The sequence below is a fragment of the Pongo abelii genome, chromosome 12 (genome assembly GCF_028885655.2).
Source record: "Pongo abelii isolate AG06213 chromosome 12, NHGRI_mPonAbe1-v2.0_pri, whole genome shotgun sequence".
NCBI lineage: Eukaryota > Metazoa > Chordata > Mammalia > Primates > Hominidae > Pongo > Pongo abelii.
Genome location: NC_071997.2, coordinates 122442590 through 122457979, shown reverse-complemented (window position 1 = coordinate 122457979; position 15390 = coordinate 122442590). Strand labels below are relative to the sequence as shown.

Genomic DNA, 15390 nt, shown 5'->3' with positions numbered 1-15390 from the left:
CGCCCTCCCCGCCCTCCCCGCCCTGCGGCCGCCTCGCCCCGCCCCGCCCTGCGGCGGTCGCGCCCGCCTGGAACTGGTGCGCGCACGCGCACGACGCCGCAGGCCCAGGCCCCCGGCAGCTGAATGGCGGAGCCTGTCCCTGCATAGCTGCGCTTCCACCTGGCGTTCAGTACCTCGTGCCCGAGAGCGGAAAAGGGAAATCGCGAGCGGAGGACCGATGTGCTGGCCACGTGGGCCCCGCCGGGCCGACTCCGGACCCTGCTGCCGCCCGCTGCTCCGGTGCAAGGGACCTGGAAGTGATCCCGGTGCCGCTCCTCTCCCACCAGCTAGGGAGCAGAGGCGCGGGAGGGAGGGGGCGTCCCGGGGGTCGCCAGCACGCTGGGGGCAGGGCTGGCAGCCGCCCCCACGCCCCCGCGCTGGAAGCCTCGTCTTTGTAACATCGAGGTGTCCTATAACTAGATGGGTCCTGGCCTGCGGAGGTAGTTTCCCCTGTGAAGCCAGGGACTCAGCTAGGAGCGTGAGGGGAGCCGGATCCTGAGTCTCCAAACCGCCCACTACTCTGCTTTACCGGATGGAACTCATCAGTAACTAGGTATCTTTAAGGGCGGCTCCCTGGCGCGCTCTGAGAGTTACGGAAGTCCCAAAATGCTTTGACCGAAAACGTCTACACAGTGAATACATAAAGCAAAAAGCCGCGTGGGAAATTCGAGTCCCTAGGAGCGCCCAGGGTACGCCTCTGGAGGTGGACTGCCACTCACTCCAGGCCACGCTGGAATGCCCGCACCAGGGAGGCACTGGACTTGAATTGGGGACACTTTTTTTTTTTTTCATTTTTACCTTTCATTCCCTTTTGGACAATCCAGACAGGATATGTCTCTCCCTAGGGTGGGGATTTCGACTCCCTAGGGTGGTAGTGCAGCCGATGAAGAGTTAAAGAGAAGAGAGAGTAGATCCAGATCTAGCCTTGGGTGGGTGGGGGTGGGGTTGGAGGAGCTCAGAGCACTGGCCCAGCGCTGCCCCCAACTTGCTGTGTGCTCTTGGACAAATTATCTCCCTTCCCTGGGCTTCAGATAACCCAAGGATCCTTACATATCTTTATAGCTAGAAAGCCCTGTGAGGTTTTGAAAAACTTCCTTGGTACCCAAAACCAGGTCTGAGGCACAGTCAGTGAATACCTGTTTAATGAATGCATGCATAAATGAATGAATGGATGATCCAGCTCTTCCTGGAGCAGACACGACTTCCACAGAAACAAAAAGAGAGCAAACTCGAGCCGTAAGCAGAAGTGAGTCTTCTTCCTATGTGAAGGGATGTGGGGGTGGTACGCCCCTATCAATTTTATCTTTACATAGTCCTTGAGCACCCACCGGGCACCGGGTTCCCCGGACTAGAGGGAGGGAGAGGGGGGTTAGCTCCACCCTTAACAAGCTTAATTCTTGATGAGATTAACCATCAAAACCCATGAGGGAACGTTATAGCTCCAGCGCTGAATGAGACATCTTAGGTTCTGTGGTGATGTGGACTTTGTGCGTCCCTGTGAGGAAACACTTTGTTCCAATGACGCAATTTTCCTTACACTCCGGAAGTCCCCTGCACTGCCAGAATTGCCCAGCTTCCCGGCACACCTATCAACCAGTCGTTCCCAACACTGCCCAGTATGCAGCCTCCAGGCAGAGGGCCTGGATGTCTTGGCAGGTAGGGTTCCCCTAGCAGCCTGGGGTGACCAGATAGAAACATTAACTGGAACGTAGAGGCCAGTTCTTGGCTGAGGGAGCCAGGAGGGCTCTGACTGTTGCACATACAAGCCACTCACACTGCTGTCACCCACATACCTCCCTCTCCCGCCAACCCACCCCAAAGCCCAAACTCCTGCCCGCATGCTGGGAAGGTGAGCCCTTGCCTGGAGAGCCCAGCAGGGGAAATAGAAGGAGGGAAGGAGGCCTGCTGCTTCCCTGGAGCTCTGTTCTGCGGCTGCAGGAAGACCCGCAGAGGCCCTGGGCAGCAGAACTGTGGGCAGCAAGGCCGGAGTTGTGAAACCCAACCACTCAGCTGGATTCCAGAAGCTCAGGTGGTTGTGACTAAACCTGGCCTTACTCAAAATGCGTGACTTTATTGTCTTTCCATGTATTTTCAGTAAGCTTCATCCTCTCTGTTACTATTTCTTTTCTTCGGAAAAAAGCAACAGATCTTTGTAAAAATAAGTGATGCGATGCACTTAGGAATCACCGTCATGTGGAGATGAGATTTTTATTTTTATTTTCTGAGAGTCTCACTCTTGCCCAGCCTGGATTGCAGTGACATGATCTCGGCTCACTGCAACCTCTGCCTCCCGGGCTCAAGCGATTCTCATGCCTCGGCCTCCTGAGTAGCTGGGATTACAGGCATGTACCACCATGCCCAGCTAATTTTTGTATTTTCAGTAGAGATGGGGTTTCGCCATATTGGCTAGGCTGATCTCAAACTCCTGACCTCAAGTGATCCGCCCACCTCGGCCTCCCAAAGTGCTGGGATGACAGGCGTGAGCCACCATGCCTGGCTGGAGATGAGACTTCTATGTGTGGTGCTAAAAGAGTGAATAAAAACATCAGATACTACACTGGACATGCTTCTAAGAGCTTAGTCATCTCACCTAAGTTCTGGGACCAACTCCCATTTTCTTAGGATTCCTTGGGCCCCCTCACCACCACCCCCGGCCACCCCGCCCCGCTCATTATGAAAGTTCGGACATCACTCTGCCTCTCTGGGTTCCAGACTACCTTTCTGAAAATGGGGTGGTTGGACTGGATGAAAGCTCGGGTTCTTCTTGCCTTCTAATGTTCTAAGAATCTACTTATTTCACAGAGTTCTGTATAAATCCACTGACCAAGTTTTCTGAACCAAAAACAAAAACATGTCTGATGAAGGAGGTATCTTTTTTTCTTCTTTGCTAACTTACGTGAAAAGGCTTATAAAGGTATATAGTGATTGCAGACTTAAGCAGTTAACCTTATCATTATTATTATTATTATTATTTGAGACAAGAGGCTTGCTCTGTTGCCCAGGCTGGAGGGCAGTGGCGCAATATTGGCTCACTGCAACCTCTGCCTCCCAGGTTCAAGCAATTCTCCTGCCTCAGCCTCCTGAGTAGCTGGGAATCCAGGCGCCCACCACCACATCCAGCTGATTTTTCTATTTTTAGTAGAGATGGGGTTTCACCATGTTGGCCAGGCTGGTCTCAAACTCCTGACCTCAAGTGATCTGCCTGCCTTGGCCTCCCAAGTGCTGGGATGACAGGCGTGAGCCACCGCGCCCGGCCTCACCCTTATTGAAAAGAAGTAGGTCACATAGAAGACGATAACCAGCAAGCATTTGTGTATCCATTTACTCAGCATTGGAAAGTTTGACATTGAGAGCTTTCTGGAAAATGGGTTTGGGCTCTGCTTCACCAAACTTCTTCCGGAAGCATAGAAGAGTGGACTATGGAGTGAGGCTCATGACCTCCAGCCCCATGAGGACTTTGGGAGGTTAGCTTCTGCCCTGGCAAGGGTGCCATAACTCAGGACACCTGGGTAATGGGGGCTAGTCACAGATGCTCTAGTCCCATCTGGATGTTTGGCCAAAAATAGTTTTCCTTAGCTCAGTCACTCACCAGTCCTTTAACCTTGCCCTTTGAATGGTTTTAGGTGTTTCCGAAAAATCCAGTCCACCCTCCAAGGTGGAAAGTGTGCCATCTCTGCCCATAATCCAAATGGCGTGCCTGAGGCATAGAAAGCAGCTTTCAGGGAGGCCCTCCTTCCTCTGAGCAATGGTGGCATCATCAGAGAAGTGGAGCTCCTCCAAAAGGATCTGCTGGAAGCAGAGGACGCCCATGTGTAAGTGGAAGTCCCAGGATGTTTGTTTTATAAAGTGTTACATCACGGCCCTACCTTGCCCCAGCCCTGGTGTGGCTCACTGGGAAGCTGCTGGGAAAGGAGCCAAATAGGAACTAGGCCAGAGCCTCCTAGAGCCCAGAAGGGCCCTGGGGCAGGTCAGTGGGCACACACAGTTGCAGAGAAGAGGGGGCCCTTGTCTGGAGGCTGAGAGTTTGGAAGAGGTCTTTTTTTTTTTTTTTTTTTTTGGAGACACAGTCTTACTCTGTCACCCAGGCTGGAGTGCAGTGGCACAATCTTGGCTCACTGCAGCCTCTGCCTCCTGGGTTCAAGTTATTCTTATACCTCAGCCTCTTAAGTAGCTAGGACTACAGACGTGCACCACCACTCCTGGCTAATTTTTTGTATTTTTAGTAGAGACAGGTTTTCGCCATGTTGGCCAGGCTGGTCTCAAATTCTTGACCTCAAATGATCCGCCCGTCTCAGCCTCCCAAAGTGTTGGGATTACAGGTGTGAGCCGCCGCACCCGGCCTGGAGGAGTTCATTTTCATGGGGAAAGTGATGTTTATCATTATTTTGCTTCCCACGGCCTTGTCTTTTTCAGTGGGCAGAAGTCAGAGTCCCATTAAGCCTGTACCGAGTCAGTATTCAGACATGCCATCCGACACGTGGACAGAAGCTTTGCCACCTGCCTACTTGGCTTGTCTGTTTCAAGCCCTTCACTGGTGGCCCTTGGTCCACAGAGTAAAGTCCAAACACCTTAGCCTGGCACCCAGGACCCTCTGAGGCCTGCCCTGCCCACCCTCCCAGCCTCTTCTGCCACTCCAGCTCCCTGAGCCACTGATGTTCCACAGACCCTGCCCCTGCCATCGTAACGTGGGTCACGTGGTGTGGGCACCTTTGTTTCCTGCCTCCATCCTGCCTTCCCCTCCCCGCAACTCTCCCTTTGAAATCAGGACCATGATTTTCTTCTCTCTATATGTTCAGTTTCTAGCCCGATTCCTGGCTCACAAAGCCATTCAATATTGTCAAGTTGAAACTGGGTTAGTAGCACCTGTGGGCTATTGGGAAAAAAAGAAAGAAAGCGAGGCTGTGCTGAAAAATCGTCATTTGTGGTTGCTATACGAGTGATTAGCTCGGGAGAATTTTTCCCCACGTGCTATCTAAGATTAGGGGAACAAAAGACCCTGGGTGTTCTTCCTTTGGTCAGTTGTTTGTTGATTCATTCCATACGTGTCTGCTGAGTGCCACCCGTGTGCTAGTGGCAGCTAGGCCAAGGGAGGACCCTCTGTGGCTGGGCCGGGTTCCTGGGGACCAGCAGGGAATTGATAAGAGCCAAGAGAAGCCTCGCTTTTACCCAGTGCCTAAGGAAACTGCCTCTTTTGTTTTATTTTCTCCTAAGCTCCTGGTGACTCCCTCTGACCCAACAAGTTGCAGCACCTCTGCTGGGCTTTGCCACTGCCCCATTTTTGCCAGAGCCTCACCCTGGTGGGGCCCCACCTCTGGGAAGCCCCAGCGCCTGCAAGACTTTTTCCTCTCGTGACAGGGAGCAGCATGCGGAGGGCCCTTGCACAACCTGGGTCTTCAGGAAGGTGAGTGCTCTGCCCAGGGGCAGTGTGAGCTCTGTGTCCCTGCCAAGTCAGAGGCAGGACCATCCGAAGGGCCTGTGGCTGGGGTCTGCTACACCGAGCCTTGCGGGCCCTCCGAGGGGTGGGGTACCCTGAGGGCAGTGCTCCCTGTCTCTGTTCTAACAGCTGTGAGCACTTTCTCTGTGCCAGCGCCCCTGCCAGGTGCCAGGGAGAAGAAGGGGACGCCGAGGAGGTCCCTGTGCTCCAGGAACTCATGGTCCAGAGGGGAGGCTGCCCCCAGGCTTGTGCTCTCTAGGTTCTGGTCCCTGGGACAGTGGTCACACAGACAAAGGAGGTGGACGCAGCTGAGGGAGCAGGGGCCTGGGTTTGGAAAGGCTCATCCAGGGCCGGGGAGAGTTAGGGAGGGGCCTGCAGCACCCACGGCAAGAATAAGACCTGTGGGCACCAAGGGAGGCTCCCGCCCACAAGCCCAGCTTTCCTCTGGGAGAGGACTGAGGGCTGTGAAGGGGAGAACAGAGGAGTCACTCTGGGGAGCAGCATCTCACCCCCAGGAGCTGCTACTTCACCCAGCTCCAGCCTCCATCAGTCCATCCAAATCCTGGCTGACAGCAGGGTCCCGCCATCGTAGAAGGCAGGTTGGCCTCCACATGCGGGCACAGAATGTTTCGCTTTGGCATTCCATGCCCTGTATGGCTCAGGGCCCAGGCAGGCAGTTCAGCAGAGGGAATTTAGCAAGGGAACTAGTTACAGAGATGACAAATCTTACAGCTGTAGGAAGCCACTATCACCCAGAGGACTGGGGATGAAAGGGGACGAGGGTCCTCAGCAGCATGGCAGCCACCTGTGGGCTGTCCAGTGGAACTGGGACCACAGAGAAACCCACTGACCACCAAGGGGAAGCAGCTAGTGCTGGGGAGGCTGCGAAGCCAAGAGAGGGAGAGGGAGACGGAGACAGAGAGGAGGGACAGGAGCCAGCTCTCCCCTCCGCCCATCCTCCAGGCTCCCACCAGCGCTTCCCAGTCGGAAGCCTGTTGGCAAGAGATCCTGGTCAGTGTAATTTTCCGAGGCCAGCCCTGTCCACTCCACCAGAGAAACAGCAGAGCCACTGTGGGAGTGCGGAATGGGTCTGAGTGCGGGTGGGCAAGGGCAGGCTCGGCCCCTTCTGGTAGGTCCATCAGAGTCTTCCTTCTACCTTCTTGTAGGACAGTTTCTTTTTTTTTTTTTTTTTTAGTTCAAAAGAAAAAACTTGTATTAACTGAAAAACAAAAGGATTAGCAATGTTTAACATTATCCACCTCTCCATGAGAGTCTTAGAAGTTTGTTTTTCTTTCCTATTACAATGGTGCAATTTCTAAAGTTATCAGAGACTGGTATTCAAGAGTACCTGTCAGAGCTCTAGGTTTAATTATAAACTGCGTTGTGAAAAGGATTAAAGTAGAGAAGGCATCAGACTCCTTTTTGGGGAGAAACCTCTGTTTTCCCTTATGAAACCTCATGAGTATAAATAGCCAAATTCCTCTCAGATCTTAAACTTCTTGATTTTGTATTGTGCTACCTGATTTTTTTTTTCTGAGTGAAAATATTTATTACAGCAGAAGCTACTCTTGGATGTCTAAGATAGGAAAGAGTGTAGTTTAGACACTTAGAGAAATGCCTTTGTCAAAAAAAAAAAAAGGTGCACCGTAAAAGCATCACTGGGTCTAGCCTCATGAAAATTCTTTTTTTGGAGACCCAGGATTCAGTGTGGGCTCTGCCCAGAGCTCAGAGAAGCTCAGAGATCCTGTTAAAAGATAGAGACTAAAATTAGAACTACCTATCTAAATGAAATTGGTCTCATTATACAACTCTATGATAGATTTCTATAATTTTATGTTTGACTTGGCATTTTTTTTTTGAGACAGGGTCTCATTCTGTTGCGCAGGCTGGAGTGCAGTGGCACAATCTCTGCTCACTGCAACTTCCGCCTCCTGAGTTCAAGTGATTCTTGTGCCTCAGCCTCCTGAGTAGCTGGGACCACAGGTATACGCTACCACATGTATGCACTACCACACCTGGTTAATTTTTTTAGTAGAGATGAGGTTTCACCATGTTGGCCAGGCTGGTCCTGAACTCCTGACCTCAAGTGATCCACCTGCCCCGGCCTCCCAAAGTGCTGGGATTACTCGCATGAGCCACCACGCCTGGCCTGGCGTCTGTTTTAATTTTCCTCTAGCACAACAGACTTTTTCTCTCTATTCTTTTTTTTTTTTTTTTTTTTTTTTTTTAATTTCTGAAGTATTTATTGATCATTCTTGGGTGTTTCTCGGAGAGGGGGATATGGCAGGGTCATAGGATAATAGTGGAGAGAAGGTCAGGAGATAAACACATGAACAAAGGTCTCTGGTTTTCCTAGGCAGAGGACCCTGCGGCCTTCTGCAGTGTTTGTGCCCCTGAGTACTTGAGATTAGGGAGTGGTGATGACTCTTAAAGAGCATGCTGCCTTCAAGCATCTGTTTAACAAAGCACATCTTGCACCACCCTTAATCCATTTAACCCTGAGTTGACACAGCACATGTTTCAGAGAGCAGGGGGCTGGGGGAAAGGCCATAGATCAACAGCATCCCAAGGCAGAAGAATTTCTCCTAGTCAGAACAAAATGGAGTCTCCTATGCCCACCCCTTTCTACACAGACACAGCAACAATCTGATCTCTCCTTCCTTTCCCCACACTTCCTCCCCTTCTCTTCAACAAAACCGCCATCGTCCTCATGGCCCGCTCCCGATGGTCACTGTCTCTTCGGAGCTGTTGGGTACACCTCCCAGACAGGGCAGCCGGGCAGAGGCGCTCCTCACCTCCCAGACAGGGCGGCTGGGCAGAGGCGCCCCTCGCTTCCCAGACGGGGCCGCCCGGGCAGAGGCGCTCCTCTCCTCCCAGACGGGGCGGCCGGGCAGAGGCGCTCCTCACTTCCCCGACGGGGCCGCCCGGGCAGAGGCGCTCCTCGCTTCCCAGACAGGGCCGCCCGGGCAGAGGCGCTCCTCAGTTCCTCCCAGACCGGGTGGCAGCCGGGCAGAGGCGCTCCTCACCTCCCAGACGGGGCGGCCGGGCAGAGGCGCTCCTCACTTCCCCGACGGGGCGGCCGAGCAGAGGCACTCCTCACTTCCCAGAGGGGGCGGCCGAGCAGAGGCGCTCCTCACTTCCCAGAGGGGGCGGCCGGGCAGAGGCGCTCCTCACTTCCCAGACGGGGCGGCCGGGCAGAGACGCTCCTCACTTCCTCCCAGATGGGGTGGCGGCCAGGCAGAGGCGCTCCTCACCTCCCAGACAGGGCGGCCGGGCAGAGGCGCTCCTCACTTCCCAGACTGGGCGGCCGGGCAGAGGCGCTCCTCACCTCCTAGACGGGGCGACCAGGCAGAGGCGCTCCTCACTTCCCAGACGGTGTGGCGGCTGGGCAGAGGTGCTCCTCCCTTCCCAGATGGGGCAGCCAGGCAGAGGCGCTCCTCACTTCCCAGACGGTGTGGCGGCCGGGCAGAGGTGCTCCTCCCTTCCCAGATGGGGCAGCCAGGCAGAGGCGCTCCTCACTTCCCAGACGGTGTGGCGGCCGGGCAGAGGTGCTCCTCCCTTCCCAGATGGGGCAGCCAGGCAGAGGCGCTCCTCACTTCCTCCCAGACGGGGTGGCGGCCAGGCAGAGGCGCTCCTCACTTCCCAGAGGGGGCGGCCGGGCAGAGGTGCTCCTCACTTCCTCCCAGACGGGGTGGCAGCCGGGCAGAGGCACTCCTCACCTCCCAGACGGGGCGGCTGGGCAGAGGTGCTCCTCATCTCCCAGACGGGGCGGCCGGGCAGAGGTGCTCCTCATCTCCCAGACGGGGCAGCCGGGCAGAGGTGCTCCTCACTTCCTCCCAGACGGGGTGACGGCCGGGCAGAGGCACTCCTCACCTCCCAGACGGGGCGGCCGGGCAGAGGCGCTCCTCACCTCCCAGACGGAGTGGTCAGGCAGAGGCGCTCCTCACTTCCCATATGGGGTGGCGGCCGGGCAGAGGCGCTCCTCACTTCCCAGATGGGGCAGCCGGGCAGAGGTGCTCCTCACTTCCTCCCAGACGGGGTGGCAGCCGGGCAGAGGCGCTCCTCACCTCCCAGACGGGGTGGCCGGGCAGAGGCGCTCCTCCCTTCCCAGACGGAGTGGCCAGGCAGAGGCGCTCCTCACCTCCCAGAGTGGGCGGCCGGGCAGAGGTGCTCCTCACTTCCTCCCAGACGGGGTGGCGGCCAGGCAGAGGCGCTCCTCACCTCCCAGACGGGGCGGCCGGGCAGAGGCACTCCTCACCTCCCAGAGTGGGCGGCCGGGCAGAGGCGCTCCTCACTTCCCAGAGTGGGCGGCCGGGCAGAGGCGCTCCTCACTTCCCAGAGTGGGCGGCCGGGCAGAGGCGCTCCTCACTTCCCATAGGGGGTGGCAGCCGGGCAGAGGCGCTCCTCACTTCCCAGATGGGGCAGCCGGGCAGAGGTGCTCCTCACTTCCTCCCAGACGGGGTGGCGGCCAGGCAGAGGCGCTCCTCACCTCCCAGACGGGGCGGCCGGGCAGAGGCACTCCTCACCTCCCAGACGGGGCGGCTGGGCAGAGGCGCTCCTCACCTCCCAGAAGGGGCGGCTGGGCAGAGGCGCTCCTCACTTCCCATATGGGGTGGCAGCCGGGCAGAGGCGCTCCTCACTTCCCAGACGGGGTGGCGGCCAGGCAGAGGCGCTCCTCACTTCCCAGATAGGGCAACAGGGCAGAGGCGCTCCTCACTTCCTCCCAGACGGGGCGGCCGGGCAGAGGTGCTCCTCATCTCCCAGACGGGGCAGCCGGGCAGAGGCGCTCCTCACTTCCTCCCAGACGGGGTGGCAGCCGGGCAGAGGCGCTCCTCACATCCCAGATGATGGGCGGCTGGGCAGAGGCGCTCCTCACTTCCCAGATAGGGCGGCCGGGCAGAGGGGCTCCTCACATCCCAGACGATGGGCGGCCAGGCAGAGACGCTCCTCACTTCCTAGACGGGGTGGCGGTGGGGCAGAGGCTGTAATCTTAGCACTTTAAGAGGCCAAGGCAGGAGGCTGGTAGGTGGAGGTTGCAGAGAGCCGAGATCACACCACTGCACTCCAGCCTGAGCACCATTGAGCATTGAGTTAGCGAGACTCCGTCTGCAATCCCAGCACCTCGGGAGGCCGAGGCAGGCAGATCACTCGAGGCCAGGAGCTGGAGACCAGCCCGGTCAACACGGCGAAACCCCGTCTCCACCAAAAATACAAAAACCATTCAGGCGTGGCGGCGCGCGCCTGCAATCCCAGGCACTCGGCAGGCCAAGGCAGGAGAGTCACAGGAGCCCGAGGCAGGGAGGTTGCAGCAAGCCGAGATCCCGGCAGTACAGTCCAGCTTCGGCAACAGAGGGAGACCGAAAAAAGAAGGAGAGGGAGACCGAAAAAAGAGGGGAGAGGGAGGGGGAGGGGGAGGGGGAGGGGGAGGGGGAGGGGGAGGGGGAGGGGGAGGGGGAGGGGGAGGGGGAGGGGGAGGGGGAGGGGGAGGGGGAGGGGGAGGGGGAGGGGGAGGGGGAGGGGGAGGGGGAGGGGGAGGGAGAGGGAGAGGGAGAGGGAGAGCCTTGTAGGACAGTTTCTAACCAGAGTTCTGGTAAGCACTGGTGACGTTTCACATTGGCTTAAGCAATAAGGAAAAGCAGTCATCGCACGTAGCAATGCGGCTCGGGGAAGGGAGTCTCCAGTTTCATGTATTTGGAGCCTCAAGAACAACGTTGAAGACCTGGATTCTTTTCCTGTTTTTGCAGTTCCTTGCCCAGGTGTTGGCCCAGCTCTCCTCATGGTTCCAAGAAGGCTGCCCCAGGAAGGCTTGTGGACAGAGGGAGAAGCATCTCTTCCTCTATGTCTCTTTTTATCTAAGAAACCAGTTTGACCAGCATCCTTCCCCTCGGCTCTCCAGGAGGAATGCACGGATCCCTTCGCCTTCCCGCATCCCTCCATGGTTGACTAAACCCACTAGGATCCACTCTTTTGCGTGGAAATGCGTTCAGGCCTCCCACGAAGCGCATGAAGATGCCCTCTGTTATGGGTTACATTATGTCCCCTGCCCCTGAGACCTTACGTTGAGTCCTAACCCTAGTATTGCAGAATGTGAATTTATTAGGGGATAGGGTCTTTATGGAGGCCATTAAGTTAAATGAGGGCGTTAGGGTGGGCTGGTGTCCTGATATAAAGGGGAAATTTGGGGCTGGGTGTAGTGGCTCACACATAATCCCAGTGCTTCGAGAGGCCAAGGCAGGAGGATTGCTTGAGGGCAGGAGTTCAAGACCAGCTTAGGTAACATAGGGAGACCCGGTATCTATAAAAAAAATTAAAAACAAAAAAATTAGCCGAGTGTGGTGGTGCATGCCTGTAGTCCCAGCTACTCAGGAGGCTGAGGCGGGAGGATCGCTTGAGTCCAGGAATTTGAGGCTGCAGTGAGCCGTAAAAAGATGGGGGACGATGGAGACACACAGGGAAAACACCTTGTGAGTGCGGCAGAGATAAGGGTGATGCCTCTACACACTGAGGAACTTCAAAGACAACCAGCAAGCCACTGGGAGCTCGGGGAAGGCACAGCGCAGATGCTCACTGCCATCAGAGGGAAGCCAGCCCGCCAACCCCTTGATCTCAGACCTCTGACCCCTGGAACTGTGAGATGATAGATTTCTGTTGTTTAAGCCCCAGTTTGTGGTGCTTTGTTACAGCAGCCCTAAGGAACCATCCGCTATCAGAGCAAAAGCAGGGCTGGACTGCTAGAAGAAAGGAGAGGAGAACAGCAGAGGATACCTGCCTTGGGGCTGAACCTGAGATCACTCCAGGGCTCCCCAGGTTGTTTTGAAGAATGGAGATAGATTTGTGCAGGGCTCACTGTAGAAGCTCAGTGCAACATGTGACGCTTAAAAGGCTGCAATCCACAGAGCTCAGTCCCTGAGGAGCGCTGCATTCACAGACATCAACCAGCAGACAAACCAGTACCTATTGTCCCTGACCCCCAGAATCCAGCAGACATATAAAAGATGGTTGTTAACCCCACTAAGTTTTGGGGTAATTTGTTATGCAGCCATGCAACTGAAAGCATCAGCTACAATATTCTTGTAATGAAATTCTTAGCCAGGACCCTCATAGCCCAGCAAGAAGTTCTCTCTGGAAGAGCCCAGCTTTGGGGTTGGATAGATCTGGGTTTTAATATGTCAAGAGGGCAGGCCCTGGAGACGGAGCACATGGATTTGAATCCCAGCCTCTCATAGGCAGATTAATTAATTTCCCTGACTCTCAGTTTCTTCATCTCTAAATGGAGAAAATAATAGAAGCCACCTCAAAGGGAATTAAATGAGATTATTTACGCACAGCACCAAGGCTGTGTCTACTGTATTTGACCCCTGAAACAGTTAATTTTTCTTGACATCCCTTCCTCGGTATATGTATTAGTCAGGATTCTCTAGAGGGACAGAACTAATAGGATATCTCTCTATATAGAGATTTATGTAAAGGGGAGTTTATTAAGTATTAACTTACACAATCACAAGGTCCTGCGATAGGTTGTCTGCAGGCTGAGGAGCAAGGGGAGCCAGTTCAAGTCCCAAAACTGAAGAACTTGGAGTCCGATGTTCGAGGCCAGGAAGCATCCAGCACAGGACAAAGATGTAGGCTGGGAGGCCAGTCCTGACTCTCCTTTTCATGTTTTTCTGCCTGCTTTATATTCACTGGCAGCTGATTAGATGGCGCCCACCAGATTAAAGGTGGATCTGCCTTCCCCAGCCCACTGACTCAAGTGTTAATCTCTTTTGGCAACACCCTCACAGACACACCCAGGATCCATACTTTCAGTTCAATCAAGTTGACACTCAGTATTAACCATCACAATACAATAGGATTACTTTCTGTAATAACCTATGTAAAAATAAGCAGTCATTATTTTCCTGTCTTGTTCTTTAGGTGTAAAACAAAAAATTTTATAAGAAGAAACTTCAATTTTAAAGATATTATTCAAACTAAGTTAAACATTTCATGTGCAAATTAAAACAATAAATTTTGTTTGCATGTATCAAACAAAAATATTCCATCTTGCAGTAAACATTTTCACTGTTTAAATTTTAAACACCAAAACTCCATGTGTAATGATGGAATTTAACTGGTTAAATGCCGCCTCTTTGCCTTCACAATCACAGTGATACTGTTTCTTTCAAATGTCATGAGAGTTGGAGATATGTCTTGCTCCTGTGCTGGGTGCAGAGGTGAGGTGGTCAATTGTTGCTCTGGGACTTTCAGTGCTAAAATCAGAAAAGTCCTGGGTGAACCGGAACAAGTTGACCCGCCAGCTGAAGGACTGAAAAAGCTTTGGACACTTTCCCAATGAACACGTAGCCAAGTCTGTGTGAATCAGAGGCCAGCTGTGGAACCAGGAGTTCTCTGAATTAATTTAGGTGCAGAATATGTTTATGAAAGGACAACTAATAAAAACCTGAAGTTCACATATGTATTATTAAAACACCATCATAACCTCAGCAATTGTTTAGAACAAAGGGATCTTTTTCAGGGAGGAGTATTTTATCAGTGACACTATTTAGAATTGATGGGCACGATGATAATAACAAGCAGAGCAACTTTTAGTCAGTTTTATTACTGTTTTAACATGATCTGCAGACAATGCGTGTCCTTATTGCCTGCACCTGGGGCAGAGAGCGCCCTTGGACCCACCCTTCTCAAACCACCACACCTGGCCTGAAACGCACACCTGGTAAGGGTACATGTTAGCTCTCATTGCAGCTAACTGGGGGGTCTTGGCTAAGTCTTTTCACGTCTCTGAGGCTGGATCTAACGGTTATTTTGTAGGGTTGTTGGATATAGGATTTTGCAGGGTCATGTTTGTAAGACTATCAGTTAAACTATAAAGAACCTAGCGCAAGCCTTGATGTTGGTAGGGGCTCAGTAACTGCACCACCCCTCCCCTTCCCCACTTCCCGGCTTCTGCATCAACACGGTGCTGCTTCCCTCACCTAGACGTCATGCTTAGATCTTTGATGATTGAAATTTGTCTTATCTCGGCCGGGCGCGGTGGCTCACGCCTGTAATCCCAGCACTTTGGGAGGCTGAGGCGGGTGGATCACGAGGTCAGGAGATCAAGACCATCCTGGCTAACACAGTGAAACCCCATCTCTACTAAAAAAAAAAAAACCAAAAATTAGCTGGGCGTGGTGGCGGGCGCCTGTAGTCCCAGCTACTCAGGAGGCTGAGGCAGGAGAATCGCTTGAACCCAGGAGGTGGAGGGTGCGGTGAGCTGAGATCGCACCACTGCATTCCAGCCTGGGTGGCAGAGTGAGACTCCATCTCAAAAAAAAAAGAAATTTGTCTCATCTCAAATCATGAAGCGCCAGTAACCATACTGCTTCTGGCCTTCCTGGGAGCTTGTTACCTTTGCCATATCTAGTCTTGTCTGGTCTCTGCTCCTTTGACAAGGTGGAGTGTTAGCGTTTAGATGTGTGTGCTGTCTTGTCACCCCATGAGATTGCATGGTTTATGGACGATGATGTTTTCTCACCGTGCCCACATAGAAACCAAGCTCACGGAAATACAGAGACCACACACACACAGTCTCCAGTAAGGTCCTGATTTCAGGTATTTGGCATCCCATTCTATGCAGACTCTCGGTGCTGACTTAAAGTAGACATGGGGTCCTACATGACACTTCAGTGGGGAGAAGATCCTGGTTTGCCTGATATAATGATCAGTTATGCTGTTCTGTACTTAACTTTTAATCAACAAGCAAATTATTTTGTTAACTTAAAACATATTTAAAATGCTGTTGGATGGGAGAAACATCATCTTTCTCTTCAAAATAACATTAATAAGCACCTCTTAAAATACTTTGGAGTGATTGTTGATGTTGTATTTGCTACAGTGAAATTTATCAAGAGAGTGAGGAAATATACATTCAGATT

At 53.6% G+C, this 15390-nt stretch overlaps 1 long non-coding RNA gene across 7 annotated transcripts; it reads left to right on the top strand.

The window, feature by feature from the left end:
- The first annotated feature begins 40 nt into the window (after window positions 1-40).
- On the top strand, window positions 41-14501 carry LOC103889900 (uncharacterized). 7 transcript variants are annotated; one of them, XR_008522207.2, is made up of 6 exons: window positions 60-1695; window positions 2842-2906; window positions 3663-3851; window positions 5251-5440; window positions 11041-11063; window positions 11218-14501. It is a non-coding gene; the product is annotated as an uncharacterized LOC103889900 (long non-coding RNA). The 7 variants fall into 7 exon arrangements; XR_008522205.2 differs by lacking the exon at window positions 11041-11063 and having other exon boundaries at window positions 63-1695; window positions 11218-14499; XR_008522206.2 differs by lacking the exon at window positions 2842-2906 and having other exon boundaries at window positions 64-1695; window positions 11218-14500.
- Window positions 14502-15390: the final 889 nt, after the last annotated feature.